The sequence below is a fragment of the Protopterus annectens genome, chromosome 7.part0, assembly GCF_019279795.1.
Source record: "Protopterus annectens isolate FY-2018-M chromosome 7.part0, PAN1.0, whole genome shotgun sequence".
NCBI classification, from domain to species: Eukaryota; Metazoa; Chordata; order Ceratodontiformes; family Protopteridae; genus Protopterus; species Protopterus annectens.
In genome coordinates, this window is record NC_056739.1 from 441,298,119 (window position 1) to 441,322,584 (window position 24,466).

The window sequence follows — 24,466 nt, forward strand, 5'->3', positions numbered from 1 at the left end:
CTCTGGCAATGCATGGCTATAACACCTTTCATACATTTTGACCACCCACTGAACATGAAAGAGCAAAAGGCAGAGATGTATCAATCTACATAAAGAATAAGCAGACCTCAAAGATGGTCAAACAATATGACACACTTGAGCTACTCCATGTCCAACTAACCATGGGAAAAATACATTACCATATTCTTGTTAGCTACAGATCCCTCACCATAAACCAGTAACCCATATATTATACCTGAAGTTACAAAATCACTCACAATCCAGCCCAGTAAAATACTCATAAGTGATTTTAACTACCTCTCCATTAATTATAAGGCATACACAATCACTAACATGCAGGCTCAAAGATTTCTTGACCTTGTAAATTCAAATGCCCTGGAGCAGCTAGTCTGCACTCCCACTAGGGGAACAGATATCATAGACCTGGTACTCGCAAACATGGGAGAGTGCTATACCCCTCCACTGTGATGCCCGCACTGGTAAAATCAGATCACAAAGTAGTCTCCCTTGAAATAAAGGTAAAACTAGTTCCCCCAGCTAACCCAAAAAACTTTCTAAACTTCTCTAAAGTAAATTATCCCCTATTAAGGGATGGCATAGCTAGTTTGCAAGCTCCCCCAATTGATTAAACACAGAAATCTAGGCAGAGGTGTACACAAAAGCCCTGTATGACCATACATACAACTGCATAGAAACAGCAGTACCAGACCAAAATAAACCCAGTTCAAACTGTAAAAACAAGCCAGCCTGGTGAACCTCTGGTAATAATAGGCTGTACAACAAAAAAAAAAAAAAGAAAATCCTATCAAAACGTAAGAAGGAATGTGTGCAACAGAACAAAAAGTCCCTCGTTAGTCTAAACAAATGAATCAGGGGAACTACTCAAAGCAGACTTGGAGGTAAAAATAGCCTCCAAAGCTAAGGATAATCATAAGGTATTTTTAGTTGTGTTCGCAATCTTTAGGGCAACACCAAACAATGTGCAGAATTAGTTATAGATGTCATCAGTTGTACTCAGCCAGAAGGCATAGCAAATGTACTGGCTGACAAATTCAGCTCAAATTTCACCTCCCCATCATCCCCAGATCCCCCTCCCAAGAAATACCCTCCACTACTCCACCGCTAATTATCAGCAAGGACCAGGTAGCCACTGTGATCTCTAAAGCTAAAAACACAACTTCAGTGGGACCTAACGATATGCCAGATTGCCTCTTAAACAGCTTAAATCAAGACTTATCAGGCCAATTAGAATCTCTGTTTAACCACAGCCTCCAGACTGGCTTTATCCCATTAGAATGTGGGATAGCAACAGTCATCCCTCTGCATAAAGGGAGACCGTCTACTGACCTTGAAAATTACAGACCCATAAGTTTGATGAGTCTTGTATGTAAGGCCATGGAAAGAATAATCACTGACATGGTAAATAATTACATATGAAACCTCCAAACACTGGACCCACCTCAATTTGACTTTGTCAAGGGCAGATCATCCCTACTGAATCTGGTGGATTTCTTTGTGAAAGTCACTAATGCCACAGATGACAGCAAAACAGTACATACTGCCTACCTCAACCTGGCCAAAGCATTTGACACAGTACCCCACTCAGGTATTATAAATAAACTCACAAAACTATGCATAAATCCCTACATCACCAAATGGATAGCCAATTGCCTCCCAGACAGGGCACATCTGGTTAAAGTGGGTGAATCCAGATCCAGCAAGAGGCCAGTTACTAGTGGTGTGCCACAGGGGTCAGTGCTGGAACTACTCGGAACATACTTCCTTGAAGTCAAGGCTAATGTGGAAGGCTTCTGGATGACAAATTTTGCCGATGACTGCAAGCTGGGGGCAATCATTGATTCACCCAGTGATGGAGATATCCTTCAAGAGGGTCTAGAACCATGGCCTAAAACTAAATGTGAAAAAATGTATTACCATACCCTTTGGGAAGTTTGTTTTGTCCTGTATTCTGATGAATTCCTTAGTGGATAAAAGTGCTAAATAAATAAAGTGGCTTCCGTGTTTTTGTTTTTTTTTTTTTTTTTTTTTGGTGGTGTTTTTTTGGATGATTTTTTATATTGCCCTTTGGGAAATCAAATACAAATGCAGATTACAACATCAATAGTATGCCCTGAGGAATAGACTCAGAGGTGCGAGATCTAGGTACACAGATAGATAGTATCCTGAACTTTGATCGCCATGTGTCCTCAGTGGTGAGGAAGTTCTTCTATGTGGTAGAGCTTTTAAGTAAAGGTACGACATCCAGATCCAAGGCAATTATTGTCTTATTTTACCCAGCCCTCATTAGACCAATAATTGAGTACAATGCACCATTTGTCTAGGCACTTACAGCAGTTGTAGTAACCTCAGAGGTTCCTCAAAAACAAAATGCAAGGTGTAAATTACATGTCCTATGCGGATAGACTAAAAGACCCATCCTTTTAATCTGTCTCCTACCAACTATTATGTGGTGACCTATGTCTGACCTTCAAGCCAATCACCAATCCAGCCATAATGGAGCTGCTACACATCCACAAGTCAAACAGCATAAGAGTCACCAGATCTAGGGATCTAAACTTAGTCAGCGACTCAAACAAAACATGCTGAAGAGACAGATATGTGTCTCAGAGGTTGTCTCTTCTTTGGAACAGGCTTCCTATTCACGTTAAGCAGAGCTCTTCCTTGACCCTCTTCACTTTCAGTTTGTATCAGTTGATGGGGAACTGCAGATTCCAACCTGGGGTAGTGCCTGTGTCCCTTATGAAGAGTGGCAGTCAGTAAGATAATCAATGCATAACCACAAATCCATGACATCCTGTTGCCCCTAGGGACCATATATTGGCATTATATTGCCAAGGCTTGTAAAGGTTCTTAAGCTGTTCACCTGGTAATCTCCTATGAACCTGAAAACATTTTTACATTGCTGTTATTTGGACAACTTTTTAGATTTTGAAAGCAGGTGAATTTAGTGCAAAATAAATTGTTTTAAACTTCAGCATTGAATAATTCCTTTGCTTGTAGTGGATCTTGTTTGTCAATTAACAAACTGCTGTGGGGTCCTTTTGTTGTGCTGTGTGTTTTATGCATACATCTCAACCTGCAGGCATGGAAAATGTGTACAAATGTAGGAATATGTTTGCAAAAAATTGGACACCTGATTAACATAAAATTTGAGTACTAAATAGCACATAATTCTTCCCACTTCCACTAGCATTATAGGATAATACTCTGAAACAGAAAACTGAATAAATGAAATGACAAAAATTACTCAAAAATGTAATCATTTTATCAATGATACAGTGAAAAATCTGCACATCTAAATGAATGACGTTGAAACAATCTATCTCGCAAAGTCATTAATTTTTACTTCGGAAAAAGGAAGATATAACATGTAGGTCCTCTTTCTTTCAGTTATTGGTGCCATTAGTATGTTCATAACATGACAAAAACGTTAGGACATTTTATGCTACGTTAATGTGGATTGGTTTGTAGTGTGGTTCACCAGTGTCTTTACTCGTGGATTTGTGGAATAAATTTCTTTTTTGGAACTGGCTTTCGGCTTGTACCTTTTCTTGGATTATTGGTACATTTTGGGTACTTGTGACCATCTTTTTGTATGTTCATAATATTGTCTGGTTTCCTGTATTCAATACATTTTAGACATTTTATGTGAATGGTGGGGGGGGCTTAAGAAAATCATGAGAAGGGGTAAATCAAGCCAGAAAATACAAATGTACCTCAAAAACAAATACAGTTATTCAAAAAAGTGTGTGTGTGCGTGTGTGTGTGTGTGTGTGCGTGTGTGTGTGTGTGTGTGTGTGTGTGTGTGTGTGTGTGTGTGTGTTGGGGAGGAGGGGGAGGGGGGAGTCATACCTGAAAATAGGAGCATACTTCCAAAATAGGCATAGCTAAGAGGTCTGGTTCTGTAGGTAAGCATATTTTAGACTGTTTATACTGTGCAAGCATAAACTGAGTTCCCATCACTTCTCAGCTTGATTCACAAATGTACAGCAAACATAACTTAATGCCCACTGCATGAGTACTCATATGCTTGTAACATACACACTCAAAACAGTGAAGTTTATGAGCAACTATAACTGAAAGAATTTTTTTTTTGTTGGGGGGCAAGCGCACATGCCCCTGTCACCTCCCTTATTAAATCCTTACTCTGAGATCATAGCATGTTATTCATCCACGGAAGGTAAAAAAACAGTTAAAAGGTTGCACAGCTGTTATACCAGCAGTATTTTATTGGCAACATTATTTAAACCACCACGTAATTGTAACATAATAACATGACTTACATTTTAATTATACAGCATGAAAGACATACAGTGCCCTGTCTTTGAGAAATGCCTTTGACATCCCTAGCTTGTCCATGTCATATTCTGCATGGGAGCTTTTAGAGAGAGTGAGGTGGTTGAGTGGTTGTGATGGAGTGGAATTTTGGAATTAGCAATGAGGTCTCAGCTTGCAGAAAGCAGAGCACAGCACAGTCCTCAGCTCCAACGTAGGATGATCAATATTGTGTTGGAATCACAGCCTGACTCTGGCAATGAAGTTCAAGTGACCAGATCCACAGATCCTTCCTGTCAATTACTATTTGCATGAGTTCATATGTGGCGGAAGGTTGATTATACCCCTTCATGCACATGGACATACTCTAAAGCTTTATTTATTTATTTTTATTTAGTTACTATTCCATTTCAATGCCACTTGTTTTGTTGCCTCATTCCATTTCCTATATACTAGTTCTCATTTACATCTTATTACCCCTACAAACAGCAGTGGCCTTAGGTCAACTGGTGCCCTAGGCAAAAGGGTTCCACAGCACCCCCCCCCCACACCACCCAGTGCCCCCATCCTGGTTAACCTATACCAAATAAATACTGGAAAAGTGCCCCTGCTAGAGCAGTGCCCTAGGTGGCCGGCTAGTTGGCCTATGCCTAAGGCCAGCTATGCCTACAAATAGGGGTATAAGTGCACCAATACACTGGCCCAATGCTTTCTGGAATTCATTTCCAATGCCTGGACCAACTCATTCTTACCCCCACTAGAGGAAGCAACATCCTTAAACTGGTTATTACTAACAAGGGCAACCGTTGCTCTACACCAATAGTCAATTTCTCCCCGGACAGATCCGACCACAAACTAATCATTACTTTAATCCACATCTTACCCACACCCTCTGCAAAGGTAACCACCATGAACACCTTCTCCAAAGCTGACTTTGGGCACCTAAAAACAGAGGTGGCTAACCTCATGGCACCCATGTCAATGGAAAATAGATGCATGACTGCCAAATCATACACCAATGCACTGTACAAACACGTACATAAATGCATGGAACTAGCCATATCCGACAGAACCAAGATGCTCTCCTCCAAAAAAGGAAGCCAATCTGGTGGTCCCCTGCCATTAATAAACTCTACAACAGAAGAAAGAAACTATTGCAAAAAAAGGTGAAGTCCCAAGACTGGAAAAACTACCTTATTAGCCTCAACAAAAAGCTGAGATCCCTCATCAATACATCTAAAGCCAGCTATGAAGGCAGAACTGCGAGAAACACTAAAAACAGCCACAAAGCCTTCTATAGTTATATCAAGAATCTCCACGGCAATAGCCAGGTTTGCTCTGTTACTGCACAATGGTATCTCCTATACTGAGCCAATAGATATTGCCAACATACTGGCCAACAGATTCAGTGCCAGCTTTACCCCTCTCCCGCCCTAAAGGATCAATCACAGTACCAGCAGAATACTAAGCACCCAGCATTACTGCAACACAGGTTAAAGCTGCATTGTCCAAGCACAAGAATACAGCTTCCATGGGACCCTACAATATCCCTGGATGTGTTCTGCATGAACTACAAAGTGAACTGGCACCACATCTGTGTGCCCTGTTCAATCACAACCTCATCTCAGGCTTTGTTCCTACTGAATGGCGCACTGCTACAGTCATCCCTCTCCATAAAGAGGGAGCAACTACAGACCCTGTGAATGATCACCCCATTAGCCTGACGAGTCTATGTAAGGTTATGGAGCGCGTCATCATGGACCTAATTAACAAGGATATAGGGAATCTCCTTTTGTGAAAGGTAGATCATGGCTGTTCAACCTGGTTGACTTCTTTGAGTCAGTCACCAGATCTGTGGATGCAGGCAAGGCAGTTCATACAGCCTACCTCAATCTGGCCAAGGCCTTTGATACCATTCCTCTCTCAGGAATTATTGATAAACTCACCAAACTAAGCAACAACCCCTGTATCACTAGATGGGTTGCAAAACTGACTTACAGAGCCCACAGTGTGAAAGTAGTGGACTCCAAGTCAGACTGCTAACCAGTCATGAGTGGAGTCTCACAAGGATCGGTCCTGGGTCCTTTCCTGTTTGGCATCTACTTCTCATGATTCCAGACCAACACAAAGGGAATCTGGCTGACTAAGTTCACAGATGTCTGCAAGCTGGGAGCCATTATTAACTCCCCAGGTGATGTAGACATCCTACAGAAAGGCCTCGCTTAGAACAATGACTGGTGTCAAAACCATGGCCTTAAGCTTAATGCCAAAAAATGCATTGTCATACCCTTTGGGAAAAACTCACTGCAATTTAATTGTTTTTTACTGCTGTTTTAGCTGCTTTTCTGTAAAAAACAACAACAAAAAAAGTTCTAAGCTTGTTTCCCGCCTTTCTTGTAACTAGTCTAGTCCAGATACAGATTTACTGTATCCAGGACTGTTCGTAAGCTTCTGAGCCCCCCCAAGCCTTTCTGTGTCAGAGGGAAGCCTTCTAGCTTATCAGTGGGAAGTGGTAAGCACTAGGTAGCCTATCTACCCCAGGAGGAGGGTTTTCTGGCCCAGAAATTGTAGTTTATTGGCCGTTTGGGTAGTTTTTCCATCCCTTTCAACTTTCTGATTTAAAAGCCCATGTTTGTGCAGGTTTACGCTTGTTTCAGCTCTGTGCCAAGCTGAGGTAAACTAATACAGGTGCCAGAAAGTCTGCTCTTCAGTTTTTCCCTTAGATCTTGCTAGTTCTTTCTCTCTTGCACTTCACATAGCCTAATCACGTTGCACTTCAACAGGTTTTTGTAGCAATTATTGTAACACACCTAAGTGCCATCAGCACTAGTTGTTCTTCACACAAATAGCTCCAGTACTTAGCAGTTACGACCACCCCTCCTGGCATGATTAAAGGGCAGATCCCTGTGTTTTCTCCTAGTAACCTGGTACACCTGAGCAGTCTGAGACAGTGTAGCAACTGCCTCATGTTCACAGACAACCCTCTCCTCTTACCTCTCAACACTAAGGCTTGTGAGAGATGCACTTATATCACCAAATTGGAAGCTACACACTTTCCTGCCAAGACCGGACTAGCTGGTCAGGAGGAGAAGGTCAACACCTGCACCACATCACATGGAACTCATAGCCCTCCAGAACACCCACTATCACAAAAACACACAGACCACACATCCACCTTCGTGGAGGCTGTCAATAGAAATTTACCCAACTAGCAGAGACCTCCAAGACAGAAATACATGCGACCACCACAACACAGCACAAACCACAGAACACATAGCTCACCTCCACAGTGTGCCCCTCAACCTAAGCCCCTAAGGCTAAACACCTAGCTCAATACACTAATCATAGGTGACTCAATAGTGAGGCACACTGATGTCCGACTTACTAGGTTGAATAAGGAGAATATAACAGTCAGCTGTCTATCAGGTGCCAGAATCCGACACATAACACACACACTCAAGTCACTCCACAACAAGTAGAAGTATGACTCTGTCATTGTCCATGTGGGTGTGAATGACCTGAGATGCACCTGCCTGGACTACATGACAAGAGACATGGTGGAGCTCTCAGATTATGTGGTCCAGGCAGAGATGACCCTAGCCCTGAGCAGTATCCTACCGTCACCCAGAATGATATCGCAGTACAAATAAAAAAAATGACTACAACAATCAGCTAAGTTTCTGGTGTCATTCTAAGGGGATCCAGTATCTGTCTGCTTGGGATGACATGATTGACAGACCTTGATGCTTTGCCAGACATGGTCTGCATCTGTCACCCCTGGGTTTCCGGGTACTGGCCAAAGCTCTTGCCACCCCTATAGTGCCTTTTTTAGGGTTTGTTCCAAAGAACAAATTACCACCATAACAGCTATAAATAAATGCAATCTGGGGGTCATGCTGCTCAATGCTAGAAGTCTAAATCTCAAGATGCACTCACTCGAAGCACTCCTCAAAATGGAGAACATTGACATTTGTGCTGTAATGTAGACCTGGTTTAAAGTGGCAAAAGGAACCTTTGCGCTACCAGGCTATAACTCTCATACTAGGAGACTTCAACTACTCCTCCATCAACTGGGAAAAGTACTCAAGCACCAGTGCACTGGCCCAATGTTTCCTGGAATTCATCAATTCCAGTGCCCTGGACTAGCTCATTCTGACCCCCCCCATTAGATGAAGCAACATCCTTGAGCTGGTTATTACTAACATGGGTGACCATTGCTCTACACCAATAGTCAATCCCTCCCTGGTCATATCCGACCATAAACTAATCACCATGGAAATCCACATCTCATCCACACCCCTCACAAAGGTAACCACCTTGAATAACTTCTCCAAAGCTGACTTTGGGCTCCACAAAACACAGGTGGCTAAGTTCATGGCACCCATGCCAATGGAAAATGGCTGCATGACTGCCAAATTAAACACCAATGCACTGTACGAACATGTACATAAATGCATGGAACTAGCCATACCCAACAAAACAGAACAGAAGCCAGTCTGGTGGTCCCCTGCCGTTCATAAACTCTACAACAGCATGAAAAAAATGTTGCAGAAAAAGGTGAAGTCCCAAGACTAGAAAACTCTCTTATTAGCCTCAATAAAAAGTTGAGATCCCTCATCAAAACCTCCAAAGTCAGCTATGAAGACAGAATTGCAGCAGACACTAAAAACAATCATGAAGCCTTCTATAGTTATATCAAGAACCTCCACAGCAATACCTAGATTTGCTTTGATTTACTGCACAATGGTACCTTCTATACTGAGCCAACAGATATTGCCAACATACTGGCCGACAGATTCAGTGCCAACTTTACCCCTCTCTACCCCCCCAAAGGACTAGTCACAACACCAGAAGAATGCCAGACACCCAGAATTATTGCAGCACAGTTTAAAGATGCATTGTCCAAGGACAAGAGTACAACTTCCATGGGACACAATAATATCCCTGGCTGTTTTCTACATGAACTACAAAGCGAACTGGCACCACATCTGTGTGCCCTGATCAGTCACAGCCTCATTTCAGGCTGTATCCCTACTGAATGACACACTGCTACAGTCATCTCTTTCCGTAAATGGAGAGCAACTACAAACCCTGGGAATTCTCACCCCATTAGCCTGATGAGTCTGATATGTAAAGCTATGGAGTGATTCTTCATGGACCTGATTAACAAAGATATAGGAAATGTCCAAACTCTAGACCCCACGCAATTTGGCTTTGTGAAAGGGAGAACATCCCTGCTCAACCTGGTTGACTTCTTTGAGTCAGTCACCAGGGCTGTGGATGAAGGTAAGGCAGTACATACAGCCTACCTAGGATTTGGCCAAGGCCTTTGATACCATTCCTCAATCGGTAATTATTGATAAACTCACCAAACCAGGCATCAACCCCTATATCACTAGGTGGGTTGAAAAATGGCTTACAGATAGAACACATGTGTGAAAGTAGCTGATTCCAAGTCAGACTGCCTACCAGTCATGAATAAAGTCCCACAGGGATTGGTCCAATATCCTCTCCTGTTTAGCATCTACTTCTCGGAGGTCCAGGCCAATACAAATGGACTCTGACTGACCAAGTTCATAGATGACTGCAAGCTGGGAGCCATTATTAACTCCCCAAGAGATGCAGACATCCTACAGAAAGGCCTCACTGAGACCAATGACTGGTGTTGAAACCATGGCCTTAAGCTTAATGCCAAAAAATGCATCATCATCCCCTTTGGTAAAAACTCAGTTCCTACTAATTACCACATTGATGGGAGCCCACTGAACACTGAAGGCGTTATAAGAGATCTGGGGATGAAGGATGACAACAACCTCTCCTTTGACCACCACATTGCCACTGTGGACAGAAGTCATTTTGTGTGGCAAATTTCATTACCAAGGGTTTTGCATCCAGGAAGAAAGAGGTCATCATCTCTCTCTATTCTTTCCTCATTAGACCAATCATTGAGTATAATGCCCCATTTGGCATGTACCTCACAATACAACTGCAAAAGCTGGAGAGACCCCAGAAGTACCTCACAAAGAGGATACTAGGCCTTAAACATGTCCTAGACAGATAGACTCAAAAGACTCCAGCTGTTCTGTTTCATATCGCCTAATTAGAGGCAATCTCTGCTTGATTTACAAAGCCATGTCTGACCCAGCTCTGTTAGAAATTCTGCATCTAAAGAAATCCTTATCCCTCCACACCACATGCTCCAGAGATCTCAAATTTATTACCACAATCAGCAGAACATGCTGGAGGGACAGGTTCCTCACACAGAAACTGCCCATGCTCTGTAATAGACTTCCCATACATGTCAAGCAGAGTACCTCACTGGCCCTCTTCAAGAGAAATCTTGATGAGTGGATGGGTAATAGAAAATTCACCTCGGGGATCACTCCAGTGGCTTTACTTGATAGAGGCACTGGGAACTAACATCAGGTGGCGCAATGCCAGGGTACCTCTATGGGCTAGGCTTATAAAGGGTCCAGGGTCATTAGCCTAGTACACACCTATGAACAGTTAAAAATAATGCATCCCCTTCCTATATGTCTGGAGGTAGCATTTTGAGGGGTGAGTACATGTTTAAAATGGTAGTTGGGAGGGTTGGGCCGACAACATTAGGTTTGAGTACAAAATGCAAATTTCTGGCTACACCCCTCACCATACTTCTGTACTTGAATTCAGATCATTTGCTATATCCTTACCTTACAAATAACTCTGTTAATGTTTGTATGTATTTTATATATATATATATATATATATATATATATATATATATATATATATATATATATATATATACTGTTCATGTGATTGTCATTTATCATTTGCATATTTTTAGTAACATTAGTAGACCGTAAACTAATTGGAAATTTTTATCTTCCCAGGCTCAGCCTGGAAATGGGCCATTAATATCACTACTCTACCCTTATTAATTAACTGAAGTAAAATAAAATAAATTGCAGAACACAGTTTTGTTTGTGTCTTTCAGCTTTTCCCGGTTAGGGGTCGCCACAGCGGAACTCCGGTCCGCTAATGATTGGCAGTAGAGTTTTTACGTGCTGGCTTGCCGGGCCTAATGCACAACCTTCAACAAAGGAACGCCCGTTCACGCATGTCACCACACGGAAGACGCTCTAACTGAGAATCGAACGGGCAACGTCTAACTGTGAGGCGACAACGCTACTGCAGCACCACCACCGCAGTCAAATTGCAGAACACAGTAAAATCCGCTATCCCACAATGAAAAAAATGTTCTAGTCAGCAATTCTCACTCTTCCTCTGTAATCCTCTTTTTAAAATGTTTGCACCCTAATAAACTATAGCACTTCCCTTTTACCCAGTCCTGCCTGCCCCCTCCCAGCCCTTCATCACCTTCTCCTCATTGCTCAGTACCTGTCCCAAACCAGTAAAACTTCACCTGTAAGTTTCACATAGAACAGTATTAGTTAACTAAACATATGACTTTCTGAACTCTGCACCACCAAATTGTACTAAACAGCTTTTTACCACATAACATCCCTGAAAAATGCATTACTGTATATTGCCAAGCCGCTTATGTGTATTGCTAGTCTTTTTAAGTGTTAGTTTAATACCTTGTGAATAGAAGTTACTAGTCATAGCACTTTTATCTAAAATCACCAAACCCATAATGCCCAAGTATTTTAACCCCATTGTAAACCAACTACCTTTTGACAATATTTGAAAAACATAATGGGAGCAAATAACATATTTATATACAATAATATGGAATCCTTAGTAACAATCATTTCAGATAGTGATGGAGTTACAGCACCACAACAGCCATACAGCTTTATTGTCAACAATTGATTTTATATTCAGTAACAGAGGCAAAGGTTTTCACAGAGGGGTTGCTAAATGTGCATTCAGTTGACTTATCTGTTCTTATCTCCTATCTCAAATTTCTAACATTACTTTTTCTTATGAATTCCTTTCTTCCATTGGCTCTTAAACTACCTTTGTAATAGATCCCTTATAGCTCTATGAGGAAAGTCATATTTAGACCCACCCATTATAAAAGCTGTGCTTTGCTCAATTTAGGGCATAATTTTTCTGCTTTTATTAATCGTCTCTCCTCTGATTTCTGCAAACTCAAAATGTTTATGTAGATGGTCTTTTTTCTAATGAAACGTCAAAAACAGTTCCTTTAACTGGGTATTTGAGGTAACATTTGTTCTTTGAAGGAAAAGGATGTCAAATAGTGTTGGATCTTTTTAAGGCTTGAAATCTTAGACAAAGATCTCCGTGGAGTAATCTGTAAGAGGCTGGGTACAGAGATAGGGTCTGTTCTGACAACTAGGATTTTTCAGACCACAGCTCTTTTTTGTTATGTAATATAATGTTGCTTCCATATATTCTTATAAATGCTTCAGTTTCTGTTTTGTTTCTACACTTTGTTTCACCTAACATACTTAGTCCAGCTAAGGTTCTGACCATCCTTCTTACTGAAAAAGACGTATTACTAAAAACACCTATATGCCTTAAACATGAATATGAATTTCCACTTATCTCACTTCAGCTTACAAAAGACTAACATATTTCAAAGCACACTAAAAAAAAATCATTAAGCTCTCTGATTCTTGCACTTATCTTTAAAATGTACTCAACTTGGCGATCTTATAGCTACTGAAAAATGTACTCTCCTGTTATGGTCAGCTTTGCTCAAACTCTTACATAATGATTCTACCCTTTGTTGAACAGGCATGTAGTCAACCCCAGATACTTTTAGTTCAGATATCAGTACTCTTTCTCTTGCATAGTAATGAAATCTCTGTTTGCACTATGTGCCACCAAAAGAACCTTCTAAAAATAATGACTAATGTATTGAACTGTACTCACTGCAGCATCAGAAATGTTACTGCTCTTTCCCTTTTATTTTCCAGACATCCTATATCAGAGCACTTCTCTAATTTAACAAAGTGCAGTTACCAACATTTCTACACTTACATCCCACTGCATCAGTTTTTTTCATAATATTATTCTACATTTTTTTTCATCAATCTCAAGAAACTTGGAACTTTTAAATGGCTTCACTGAATTGTCTCTAGTCATTTTTGTCGCCCTATGTCCAGGACTGGTGATTAGTCTTTATATTTTCAACTGAGTCTTTTGAATCTTTTTGTAAAAGCATATCCCATTCAACAGGTGTGTCCTCTTTCAGGGAATGTTGTCCTTATTTACTAGTGAGGTTGCCAGCCCTTAAACAGTAAGAGTAGGGGGAAGACATCATAACATCATATATATGCTTGGAGGAAGAAGGAAACCTAAATGGGGCAGAGCATGTAATAGCAACATGTGCTTCACAGTACAAGCTGTTAGCCATCCCCACACATTGTCTAACATTTAGCAGCTAGCTATTCCTTATCCACAGAGTCATGCACCATTCTCCACCTTGGCCACGAGGGCCCCCTCCCCAAACCCCCCCAGGGAAAGAAAGCAGGCATTGGCCTGCTCAGTCCGCCAGACCTTTCTCCATCTGCTGGGCTCTTCCAGGGTCAGAATCACTAACCAACTCAAATCATTTGGGTTACAATCAGGGCTCCATCCATCTGCACCATGGAGTGAATTTCATTGAGATATTCCTAGTTTATTATTTTACAGGTATGTTTAGTTTGAAGTTACTGCTGATATACATAACTTATACAGCATTCATTTCTATGTGAAGTTAGGTTGGATGTTGTTTTACTATTTGTTTTGTATTTTAATGTTTGTTTCTTATTTCACACTGAATCATTATTTCTTGCCTATGGCCCAGCCTGTGGTTACAAAGGTTACCAGGTAAGCAAGCATTCATACAAAAAGATGACACTGAAAAAAATGAGGTGGAGATGTTATCCTGACATGTAGAAACATATTTGGGGTATACAAAGCTTGCACACACTACAGAGAATGCTGATGTTCTAGAAAATGACAGAAGTTGAGTATTTAGAGGAGATCTTGCGATATTTGCATTCTGTATGTCTAATGTAGTGTTACATTTACACATTGTTCACAAGTTAAAAGATAGTTTGTTTATTTGAAATGGATATAGTAGTAACAACTGATGGTCATTAAAAGGAAAGTTTTAATTTTCCACTGAACACCTGGAGTATCCATGGAGTGTCATTCACTACATGTTGCACATCACATAACGTTCAACCATAATGAGAGATTGAGAAATAACCAGTGCTGTGCTACTGGGTGTCAGAATCTGAATCTACAGCCTTAGCCAGCCCTCAAGCAGTCTGCTCCACTTAATGTAAGTGAAAAGGCATACACTCCAGCTAACATTGCATATAATGACACATTTAGATGCAGTTCTACTCTGGAATCCTGTCATCAGAGCAGTGCAGTAAACAGATAAATTGAACTGTTTTCACTCAGCAAGGGCTGCAGCAAATCCATCAAGTTATTTATACATATTTAATCATGGATGCTATTCTCTACCTTATGTTTGCACTACAGTAAGAACAGCAGGTTGCACTGTCCTCCCTATATTTGAAGTCCATATACATTCTTCTTTGGCATTTTTCAGTCCCACCAAAAATCCTCAGGCCTAATCTTCAAGCAGACAATGTGCTATACTCGAAAATTAAGAGTGCCTACTGTCAGTCCAGATACCAGTAGGGCAAAATGACTTTCCACTCCCAGAAATTTGAAACTTAGTCTTTATTGCTGTGAAGAGGTAAGTAAACAAAAATAAATAAATAAAATAAATAAACAAGTAAAAAAGTTAAACAAAGAAAACAGTGTTTAAATCCCTATTATTACAGTCTCAGCACTTTTACAGTGTTATGGCATATTTCACCTGTTTAACCAAGCTCAAGGGTACATGATGTAATCGGTTGTGGATAGTAAATTTTGTTAACCAAAGTCAGAGGATTAAAGCTTTGCGCCTTTTATTAGAAAGTCCACAAGAAACCTGAGTACATTCTCAGTTATTTTAGGTGCTGATGCCAAAGTATTTTTTGCCAAGAACAGCAAAATATACAAAAAAGGCCTCACCAAGGGGAAAAAGTGCAATTAGTAGTAGTTCAAAGTAATCATACTATGTTGAAAAAGTTTATCCCGCGTGTACTGAAGCACCTCCTTAGGCATTTTCTGTCATCCAATGCACATATTAGATGAAATGTTTTAGACATTTTCAGCTCGAAGTACAGAGTGCCTCAGTTTTCTGAAAGATTTGGTTAAGCTACTGTAACTTAAATTTGTGAGAAACAATTGTTTTTGATATTTTATCACATGATATCTTTATGTTATTAATTAGATAATCTTAATGATGTTTTACACAGACAAAAGTAGCTGACTGCCATTTCCCCATTGAGAAGGAACCCCATGCGAGGGTTTAAAATGTTAAGACTGTTCTTCCTCTTTGTCTGGTAATTTTGAATTTCATCCATATATTTCTTCCTTTGATAGAAGTCTGTGTTTATATTAGACTGTAGTTTTTGTCATTATAGCCTAAATGCAAGATTTGAGATAATTAAGAAACAATAGCCGAGTGAAAGTTTGATATACTTTCTTGATAATGGGGCATGTAGAATGAGAGTACAGTAGTCTGTAATGTCTCAGCTGTGAATGTAATGAGATCAAAGTATTTCTCCCTTTCTGTTAGGCCTTGTGTTATCTACTTACTGCACCCTTCACCAGTTCCCCAGTGTTTGGACCCATGCCTTAAGTAATGAGTTCCAAGTCACATTTTCTATTCTTTTCTTCAGGGGAGTACATTTTATGCACCAGTGTCACGTTATGTTAGTACACAGCCTTCCTTCATAGTATCTCTGTGCCCACTGATGTTTGTGAGAAGTGATGCAGGTATAATTCCATACTTATTTTATAAAAGCATTTTGTGATACTGATGTGGCAACAGTTACTGTTGCTACCTTAAGGCATCTAGTATTCACTTTTCATAATTGTGTTAATAATTGCAAAGCCATGCTGCACAAAAACTATTGAAAGACTATGTAAAACTGTATATGATAGGCAACACAGTTGCAGTGGTGTTTACCCACAGTCTGTTGCAGTTAAAGAGATATTAAAAGTTGTTTATTTATTTATTCAGTTTATTAACCTGGCTAGAGCACTCTTCTAAATGGTCCTAATTCAGTTTCAGATTGGACAAATATGACAGTAGACAAGCAAGTTAGAAAGCTGTATTATGAATACAAACATAATGTTGTTTGCAGATAGCAGTGAATCAATAACAGAAATAATAATAACTACCCAGTACAGAGGATAACAGGAAGGAATGGTTAGAATAAGGAAGAACAAAAAAAATAGGAGAGTTACATAGTGAAGGGAAAGATCACAAAGTGTAAAAGACACAGAAATTAGTTATATACAATGTGAAAGAAATGTCACATATTACTGCAGGGAAGTAATGTGAGAAGGCCAAATGATCCTGACTGGTGAAGAGGGCCATGGGAGATTAGGTGATATGTCTACAGGGAAAGTATTTGCTAATTGACTAGGATTAGAGATGATCTTTAAGCCAACATGAAACAATGGATACAAGATGAGGCCTTTAAGATTAGTAGAGAGTAATTCCTGGAGTTTGGGGCCTAAGATGGAGAAGGCATGGGTAGTGCAATGAAGTCTGGTTCTGAGACATTGAGGAAGTGGACCTGAGTTGTTAGGAATTCTTGATTGTAACCGGGGGGGGGGGGGCGTGTCTGATGAGGATGGAGGCAAGGGAAGGAAAGGAATGATCTTTGAGGAGCTTGTACAGTTAAGATCCAAGAAGAAGGCTGGCACATTGTTGGACAACCTGCATACCTCTCAACCTCTTAGATCAAGAAATCTGGACAAAGCCAAAAATAAAAGTGGGACAAAGGCCCAAAAATAGGGACACTTTTTAAATATTGCTCTTACAGACTTAGATAGAATAACAAGTTTTGATTAGCATGGATTTTCTGAAGAGTGTGAAGTCTGAAACCCAAATGTCTGTCATTATTTTCTAATTTCAGTCTTTAATGATTTGCTACTAATTTGCCAGAAAACCACAATTTTATAAAAAATGGACCAAAAATATGAGGCAAAAATCTGGGTATTCCTCAAAAACCTGTGCAGTTAGGAGGTATCTGGACAGGTAACCAACTGATTTTTTAAGCATGACTCAATGATACTCATTTCTGGGTGATAGGGTAACGAAACAGCAGAAAGAGCTCCTTATAGTTTGGATGGTGGATGTGTTTTTCTTGAATGCTGTTGCAACCAGTGAAAGTCTATATTCAAGCTGGGTTAGTAAAATGACTTTACCTATGGCATTCCTGGTTGGTTTGGAGAGAAAGGGGGGCATTTTATAGGAACAAAATAGCTGGGAATTAATTTTCTTCCATATTTGTTGTAGGTGAAGGTGAAAGTTCAGTGTGGGATTAAGCCACATACCAGGGTATTGAAAGGAGACTTCATTAATAGTTGTCAAGATTGTCATGGATAAGAACTGACTGAGAATTTTTCTGCCATTTAAGGAAGGTACCAAACAGCATTACTTTAGTTTTTGAAGTGTTCAGCATTAACTTCTTGTTATTAAGCCATTTTATAAGAGAAAGAAAGTCCACTTATCGTCGTTGTATGGCTGAGAAGGAGGAATGAAATAAGACCATGTCATCAGCATAAAGTAAGATAGAGGTGAGGGAGGTCAAGTGGTAGGTTATTAATGAAAACAGAAAAAAGAAGAGGAGCCAGAATTGAGCTTGAGGTACCTGTTTAAGGACAGGGGATGGAAGCAGAGTGGCTGTTCTGAAACTGACCAGAGAAGTGCCAGTTAGAAATATAATTTTTAATAAGGGAACTGTATATGGGCTAATTCCAATTTCATTTAGGTGATCTTACTGAAAGTTCTGGTCAACCAGATTGAAAGATCTGTTGAAGTTAATAAAGATGTCTCCATTGAGAAGGCCTTTGTCCACACCCAGGAGGATGTTATCAGTAAGTGTCCAGAGTGCTGTAAAAGTGCTATTATTAGCCCAAACGCCAAGCTGTTTAAAGAACAGTGAATTATATTGGGAGATGTAATAGTTGTGTTGATTGTAAACTAATTTTTCAAGGATTTTACCAAATATGGAAAGATGGGATGTAAGTCAGTGGTGTGGGAGGGGTTAGTTTTTTGGGGGAAAGGAGTTGACAATGGCTGTTTTCCAAATATCGGGCATGATGTTTTGAATTAGGCAGAGATTATAAATGTGAAGAAGGGAAAGAAAGAAATGACAAATTCACCACCGTAACAGTAACAGGTAAGCAAAAACTGAGGGTGATGCTACTCAATGCTAGAAGTCTAAATCTCAAAATGCACTCACTCGAGGCACTCCTTAAAATGGAGAACATCAATATCTGTGCAGTGACTGAGTCCTGGTTCAAGGCTCCAGAGTGCACCCCTGCACTACCAGGCTATAACTCATACCACACTTTTCGGCCATGTAACCTGGACCGGAACACCAAAGGTGGAGGTGTGTCCATATTCATTAAGGATATCCACACCTCCAGGCTAGTTGCTCAGCATAATGCATCTGAGGTTATCCAAGTGCAACTAACTCTGGGCAAAACTGCAATCCAAATTGTAGATTGCTACAGATCCCCCACCATGCCCCAGGATTCCCACTCCTCTTTTCTTGATGTACTGGAAAATATTAGGGTTCAACCAAACACCCTAATAATGGGCGATTTCAACTTCCCCACCATTAACTGGGAAAACTACTTATGTAGCAACTCCTTCGCTCAACGCTTTCTGAAATTCATAAACTCCAATGCCTTGGATCAACTTATCCGCACCCCCACCAGGGGCAAAAATATCCTAGATCTAGTCATTACCAGCATGAGTGACCGGTGTTCCACACCTGAAGTCAACACTTCATTGGTCCGATCCGACCATAAGCTAATCACCCTAGATATACACATCCTGCCTCCACCCCCCCCCCCATTAAGGAAACCATGGTAAAAAATGTCTCCAAAGCCATCTTCATGCTTCTTAAGACAGAAGTGGTGAACTTCATGAAACCCATGCAGATGGACAATACAGTTACAACTGCTGACTCCTGCACAATTGCACTTTATAAGCACTTACACGAGTGCATGGATCGTGCTATCCCAAACAAAACCAAGATGCTATCCTCCAAAAAAAGGAAGCCAATCTGGTGGTCCCCTGCCATAAACAAACTGTACAACAGAAGGAAGAAACTGTTGCAAAAGAGAGCAAAATCCCATGAGTGGAGGAGCTCCCTGGTCAGCCTCAGTAGGAAGCTGCGATCGCTCATAAAATCCTCCAAAGCTAGTTAGGAAAACAAAATCGCCACTGATTCTAAAGACAACCACAAAGCATTCTATAGCTATGTCAAGAATTTCAATGGCAACACTCATATCTGCTCTGAGTTACAGCACAATGGCACTAAATATACAGACCCAACTGATATTGCCAACATCCTGGCAGATAAGTTCAGTGCTAACTTTACCCCCCTCTCACTCCCTAAAGGGCCGATCTCTATACCGGAAGGCTTTGTGCTCACAGAATGGCACACAGCAATGGTTATTCCACTCCACAAAGGGGGAGCCACCACAGACCCTGGGAACTACTGCTCCATTAGCCTGATGAGCCTGGTCTGCAAGGCCATGGAATGTATCATCATGGAACTTATAAACAAAGACATTGGTAGTCTCCAAAATCTGAACCCCACCCAGTTCAGGTTTGCAAAAGGCAGATCATGTCTCCTAAACCTGATAGACTTCTTTGAAGCAGTCACCAAAGCCATAGACGAGGGTAAGGTGGTTCACACAGTCTATCTAGATCTTGCCAAGGCTTTCAACACCATCCCCCACTCTGGAATTATAGGTAAACTCACTAAACTAGGTATAAATCCCTATGTCACAAGATGGGTTGCCAACTGGCTCACTGACAGAACCCACACTGTGAAAGTAGCAGACTCCAAATCCGACTTCAGACCAGTGACAAGTGGAGTACCACAGGGTTCAGTCCTGGGTCGTCCTCCTGTTTGGTATCTACTTCTCTAAACTACAGGCTAACACAAAAGGTCTTTGGCTAATGAAGTTCACAGAAGACTGCAGACTAGGAGCCATAATCTAAACTCCTAATGATGTGGACATCCAACAAAAGGGCCTCTCTGAGACAGATGCCTGGTGTCAAAGCCATGGCCTCAAACTCAGTGCCAAAAAGTGCATTGTTATCCCCTTTGGTAAAAACTCTGCACCCATGAACTACAACATAGGCGGTAGTATACTTAACACTGAAAGTGTGATAAAAGACCTTGGGACACAGGTGGACAGTAGTCTCTCCTTTGATAATCACATCGCCACAGTGGTCAGGAAATCCTTCTACATGGCACACCTCATCACAAAAGGTTTCTCATCCAGAAAAAAAGCTGTCATTGTTCCCCTCTACTCATCATTCATTAGACCCATCACAGAGTACAACGCCCCTTTTGGTATGTACCTCGCAAGACATCTACAACAACTGGAAAGGCTGCAGAAATACTTCACAAAGAGGATTACCAGCCTCAAACAGATGTCCTATGCAGACCGTCTCAAAAAACTCCAACTTTACTCCGTTCCATATTGCCTACTCAGAGGTGATCTCTGCCTAGCATACAAAGTTATGTCAAACCTAGAGCTGTTGGACATGCTCCACTTAAAGAAATCCCAATCCCTCCAAGTTACACGCTCTAGGGACCTAAACCTTGTCACCACAATAAACAGAACATGCCGGATGGATAGATTTCTGTCCCAGGGACTTCCCATACTCTGGAATAAACTACCTATCTATATCAAACAAAGCTCTTCATTAGCACTCTTCAAGAAAAATCTTGATGACTGGATGAGAAATAGGAAATTCACCCCGGGGATCACTTCTGTGGTTCTGCTCGACAGTGGCACAGAAAAATAATTTTCTTGGGTGGCAAAAGCCAGGGTACCTTTTTGGCTGGGCTTGTATAGGCCCTAGAGATGATAGCCTAGTACCTACCTATGAACCTATGACTATGAATTCCTTACACAGGAATAAGAACTATAGAAGATTTTCAGGTCCAGCAAGTGAGTCTGTTTTTAGTTCTTCAAGTAATGGTACTTCATACTTAACTTTTATTGCTTTGAAATGGAAAGTGGGAATATAGAGGGGGGAGAAGGGTTAGAGAGAGAGAGATAATGGGTTATTAAAGTTTAAGGATAGGGAGTTTATCAAAATGGAGGCTGAACTCTGCTAGGTGAGATAAGCAGGAGTGGGTGTTAGTTGGATTACTATGGCCTGTCAGGTGGTTGATGTCTGCCCAGAATATTTTAGGTGAGTTAAGAAGAGATGATTGATGCCTTTTCATAATATGACCTTTATATCACCTGATTGCCTGTTTAGCTAGATTTCTTGGCTTTGTATAGTGTTGTCTGGAAGTTGAGAATGGGTTATTTTTCCAAGTAGGCTAAGTATTGTCCTAGAGACTAAGGAGGCATTTGTGTTAGGACATGAGCCATTTGTTTTTGGAGGTTTATAGAGCAGTGTGGTTTTAGGAAAAAATGAATCATGGAGGTCAGTGAGAATTTGTATGAGGAAAATGCTGCAGTTGTTAGGGTTGGTAGAATAAAGAATAGGAGACAAGTCTAATAAGTCTAGAGTTGACTTTAGTTTGAGAATGTTGGATTGCAATTTCTTCTTATATGATATGAGGGAGAAAGAGATTTTATGCGGTGATAAACATTAAAGCTGATTGGACAATGGTCATTGAAGGAATGGAGTGAATGAGAATTTAGGAGATCATTTTAGGATTATTAGTAATAATAAGACCAAGATATCAGCTGTGAGAAGAGTTTGGGTTTGTTCTGGTGGGTTCAGTGACCAGTTGTGTGAGTTTAAAGTCATTAAGGATTTCCAAAATATTGTTCTGATAAGGGCCAGTAAGGCTGAGATAGAAATCTTCTAGTAGGATGAAGTTTTTGTGATTTTTTTTTTTTATTGAGTAGGTAATTTCAGTCAGAAGGATGTAATGTTGTCTCTTCCATCCATTTCTCAATGAATGCGACTTGAGATCCACTCTCGGATCTGACTTCAGCCATTCACAACTTTGGATCCCAAGCTAAGGCTCCTCCTCATACCCATAATCCCCTGTAAAGACCAACATTACCTCAGATCTCATTTGCTGCTTGTTCAATATAAACATGGGTCTCATTGCTCAGGTGTGGGTTGAAATTTTGTAAAAATATTTTGTATGAATAATTTCATTCAAACCCTTTTTCTCTAGCATGTTTATCTTATACCATATCTCCCCATTTGTATCTATAAAATCTATATCCTTAAATCTCTAAGTTAAAAAAAACTTAATTTGCAATTTCTCCTTTTTCAATTTCCTCATGCCAAGGTGCCATCTTTCTATAAGAAAAGGTTTAACGCTACCTTATTTATAAATATATATATGTATGTATATATATATATATATATATATATATATGTGTGTGTGTGTGTGTGTGTGTGTGTGTGCGTGCGTGTGTGTGTATATATAAATATATATATATATATATATATATATATATATATGTGTGTGTATGTATATATATATATATACGTGTGTGTGTGTGTGTGTGTGTGTATATATATATATATATATATATATATATGTGTGTGTATGTATATATATATATATATACGTGTGTGTGTGTGTGTGTATATATATATATATATATATATATATATACATGTGTGTGTGTGTGTGTGTATATATATATATATATATATATATATATATATATATATATATATATATATATATATATATATATATATATATATATATATATATATATATATATATATATGCCCCAGACCCAAAGATCTAGGTATATTCTAATAAACAAGTATATTCCAAATACCAGCCCGGACTAGGCAAAACTAAAATAAGCTTAAGGCAATTATGACCAGACAGACTGTTTCTGATAAAAAAAAAATAATAATAATTTAATTAACTATGTAATAACCCACATCTAGGTGTGGTTTGTACAAAGACAACCATGGGTAAATCCAGTATTACCCACACCCAGACACAAGTTATTGCTATTATACAATGACATCCTTCTGCTGCTGGGCATATCCTTGTTGCCTTATCTGATGTAATGCATATACGTTTGAGACTTGCTTTCCCAGGCATAACCAGTACACCACTGCTTGGGAAAGTAAGCAACGGAGAAAAGAAGTTCTCCATTGCTCCGTTTTTTTTTTCTTTTTTTTAATTAAAAAAAAAGTTTCTGGCAGTTTAGGGGTAGGAGAGAGACAGCATGGAGGAAATACAAGAGAAATATCAGGTATGTGTCTTTAGTTTTAAATAATGTACCTTATTTTACTAGTATTTTCTCCATGTTGTCTCTTTCGTATGTCTGGAGTCTGGACTACAGATTTTTTTTTTATTTTTCTTTTAGAAAAAAGTACAATTTACAGAATATCACAAGAAAAATAACCAATGTGGAAACCAAGAATGTAGCCGCTCGAACCAGAATTAATTATAAGTAGAATTTATTTAAAAACAGTACAAAAGGTTAAGCGCTTTTATCTATAGTACTAGACAAGCGCTTAACCTTTTGTACTGTTTTTAAATAAATTCTACTTATAATTAATTCTTGTTCGAGCGGCTACGTTCTTGGTTTCCACAGTGTTTTTTTTCTTGTGATTTACTAGTGGTTGTGACTACGTGGTTCCTGTTTTTTGCAATTTACAGAAGATACCAATGGAAAAAAAATCAGGACAACCAGACCTTTTTCAGTTGCTATATTCTTGGATTTAGGAGGGGCACACTGGTTGGGCTGGCCAATCAGTGTGCTTGTTTTAGAATATTAATTACCAGTCATTGTATAATTTAAAATAACTGTTAAATCACTTCTTAAAATCAAACACTAAGCACTTTCATCCCAAGTCATATAAGGGACTTCCTCAGAGTAACCAATAAGAGCCCTGGATACAATTTATAAAACCACAAGCCTGTGGAAGAAACATTATAACATTTTCAACTCAAAGCATTCCATTTAAAGCAAAAGTGAAAACAAGTTTAACTCTGTTTCGTTAGATACACCTAAATATTGCAACACTTCTAGTTGTAGTAAAAACTTTCAAGTCAGTTTAAAACATATACTTTCACCTCTAAAATATTTAAATTAAATACAAAAGCATGACTTTCAGTTTAACTTGATGCCACCAGCCCTAATG

General features: G+C 39.7%; 1 protein-coding gene across 1 annotated transcript in view; it reads left to right on the top strand.

Moving 5' to 3' along the window:
- Positions 1–24,466, top strand: part of NLGN2 (neuroligin 2) — a 2,850,277-nt gene that overhangs the window by 2,609,921 nt on the left and 215,890 nt on the right. The window lies entirely within an intron of this gene.